A 3,331-nucleotide genomic window follows, 5' to 3' on the forward strand; every position below is an offset into this window, starting at 1 on the left:
TACATTAAATGAGTGGAGTTATATTGTGAGGTTAACAATGTTAAGGATGAAAAGAAAGCCAGTGTCTTACTCAGTATTATGGGAGCAAAAACATACAGCCTGCTACAGAGCTTGTTAACCCCTGAAAAGACAGCTGACAAAACGTTCAAGCAAATAGTAGACACTCTCCAACAGCATTTAAACCCCAAACCACTGGTCATTGCTGAAAGATTTAAGTTTCCACAATCGGAATCAGAACAAATATGAAAACATTTCTGAATATTGTGCTGACCTGTGCAAATTATCAGCTCATTGTCAATTTGAAGCTGGTCTATCAGATGCATTGAGGGACGGGTTAGTGTGTGGCATGTACTGTGAAACCAGACAGAAGATGCTTCTGTGTGAAAGAGACCTTACATTCGAGAAAGTGCTAAACATTGCAGTATCAACTGAAATAGTGGCACGGGGTACTTCTGAGATGCACAAAAATCTCTGGAATATGCCACAAATAAAACGTCACTGAACAGAAATGAAGGGAAGAAATGTTACCATTGTGGAAATTGGTCACATGACCCTGATGACTGTTGGTTTAAAGACAAAGAATGGAGAAACTATGGCAAACAGGGCTACATTGGCAGAGTATGCAAAAGCTAGTCAACAGCAGAAAAAGGGCAAAATACAGAGAAACAAGAAGCCCCAGAAAGGAAAAAACAACAAGGTACACAAAATGAAAGAAGGCAGTTCTGATGAAAACGACTCCAATGAAAGTGAATTGTCTTGTTGGCAATGTCACAGCGTGAAAGAAACAGATGATCAAAGAGTGATATGGATCACTCCACAAGTGATGGGTGTGAGACTGAAAATGGAGTTGGACACAGGCTCAGCTTTAACAGTGATCTCTGTACATGACTACAAACAACTGTTTTCTCACATACCTCTGAAATGAACTAAACTACTGCTGAAGACTTACACAGGAAAGGAAGTGCGTCCCAAAGGTAAAATTAAAGTGACAGTGATCTACAGAAACGAAACACAGCAGCTGAACCTCTATGTACTGAAAAATGGAGGACTACCATTGCTGGGATGTGAACGGTTCAGGAAAATCCAGTTGGATTGGCACACCATCAAGGCTCTAAATGTGTCAAAGGAGGGCAGCTCAGCGGGAAAGATGTCCGCAGCTCTCCTCTCACCCACTGTCAACTATTACAATGGCGAGGAAGAGTTAGGCAGCATTGACAATGAGGATGAACGCAGTATCCGTGGCCACAACTCGGATGAAGATACAGAGGGTGCAAGGGAGACAGATATTGCCAATAAGCAGGATGATGAAGATTACCTGGAAGTAAAAGAGCAGACATACCAAGAAAAATAACTTGACCTCTCTCAAAAGACAGCTACAGCAATTACAGGAAGGCTCTTTGCAGGAGTATCAGAAAAGGATGAAGAAAGTAGATCAACAATACAAGGAAAGAATACGCAATGCAGAGCTCTTTCTGCAACTGGAGACAGAACAAGTGGAAAGGAATTATACTAAAGAGAAGAAAGCAGCAGTGAAGGAATTTGAAGATAAAAAGATTCAGTTAAAAGAAAAGAAAGATGATTGAGAATGAGAGGCTAACAATGGAACTCACAGGAGATTCTATGGAGGTAAAGCCAATAATGACTAGGAAACTAAGGAGGAGACCTAATGATCCTGTTCCAATTACAGACAAAAGACGAAAACCTGCACCTGCAGAGTTAAATTACTTGTTAACAGATGAACAGATAATGGAAGATCTGCAAACTCTCAATAAGCTTAAATCTCCAAAAAGGCCAGCATCTCCATCTTCTCCTGAGCATCTTCCCAGCACTCCTGCTGAATCACCAACACAAAGATATGAAGCAAGAGTAGAAAATAGGAAGTTATATTACTATAAGAGATGGTATCATAACAGTCAGGCTATTTATTTGGAATCTAAGGAGAATACGAAGGTTGGCTAGGTAATTAGCTTAGTTGGGTAAGGAAGACATGTGATAGCACAAAGATGCGTATAGATCTAGGACAGCACAGAGGAGTCTTCATAATACGGAGGTGATCTGCTGCCCAGAATTCCCAGCAAGTTGGAGGCACACATCTTCTTAACTCCCTATGCTCAGAGATAAACTTTTCATGATTTTTATATGGAAATCTGTGTTAAAACAAACAAGTTATTGACATATGTTACTCAGAGAGGCAGAGAAGACCCCCCCCCCCCCAAGAGACTTGAGTTATAAATGGGTCTTAGACCAGAAGTAAAAAGAAAAGGCTTGTTATAATTTGATATTATTAAGTAACTAATTAAACAAATGGTAGACATTTGTATGTTGGGTAAACATATTTGTTTAGCATAGTGCCCCAGTGAAAAAAAAAGTTGATACACTATTAAAATAAAAAGGGAGGAGTGTACCATATAGCCTACAGTATAATAAGGGACTACTTTATGTTTTAGTAACACATCATTGAATGCGCTATTAGGTGCATATTGATCTGTACGTGTGTGTTAAAGTTCAGATTCTACCAGTAATGAACCATGAAACTTAGCTCCCATCTCCAGCATTTTTATTAATAGCATTGTTGTGTAGCCAGGCCACATACACACCACCACCTCTTGTTACTCTTAACAACAGGGATGGAGTCTTGTGTGTGGCTGAACAATGCATAGGTGACCTGTTTGAATCATGGCCAGGTATCAGACTGACTGACTCTTCAGATGTGCCTTGTACTGGACTGGAAATAGCCCAAAGCAAACATTTTTTTCCCCTCTCTGACAAAAATTAGTTGTGCCTTCTGTACCATTTGATGCCATATCCAGTGCTTTCCTGCTCCTTCCTGATCCATCTCTCTTAAATTCTGTGATGGTGAACCACTGAAACCGGTCTGTGAACTGCGTAAACCCCATTCTCAATTGCAGGCTCTCTTCACTGCACACATGAGGAACAGTGAACCAGCAATCACTTACTACTACTATAAAGGAGATTCTTTATGATTCTCAGTATTAGTTGACCATAGTGCCAAGACCCCATGACAACTGCAATGGAGAAATAATGAATTGAAGTGCAATACAATTTTATAAGAGGTATTAGTGCACTGCCCTGTTCTCTCATACCTTGTTTTGTTATGCTATGGCACCTCACAACACTTTCTGCCATATTAGTATGGTAACTTCAAAATGACCTTTCTAATATCCTGCCTGTAATCTCAGTGCTGGCAGCTATCTCACACAAGATACTATAACTGGGCACCACATAGTGTAGCAGTTAGCTCAACTCCATTGTGTTCTTTACATTAAAACGTAACATGGGTTTCTAAGAAAGAACCACATTCTGGAAGAAT

General features: G+C 40.0%; 1 pseudogene; it reads left to right on the forward strand.

Moving 5' to 3' along the window:
- Nucleotides 1–1,147: 1,147 nt before the first annotated feature.
- LOC132401319 (sin3 histone deacetylase corepressor complex component SDS3-like) lies at nucleotides 1,148–2,132 on the forward strand (annotated as a pseudogene).
- Nucleotides 2,133–3,331: the final 1,199 nt, after the last annotated feature.

Source organism: Hypanus sabinus, chromosome 10 (assembly GCF_030144855.1).
Source record: "Hypanus sabinus isolate sHypSab1 chromosome 10, sHypSab1.hap1, whole genome shotgun sequence".
NCBI lineage: Eukaryota > Metazoa > Chordata > Chondrichthyes > Myliobatiformes > Dasyatidae > Hypanus > Hypanus sabinus.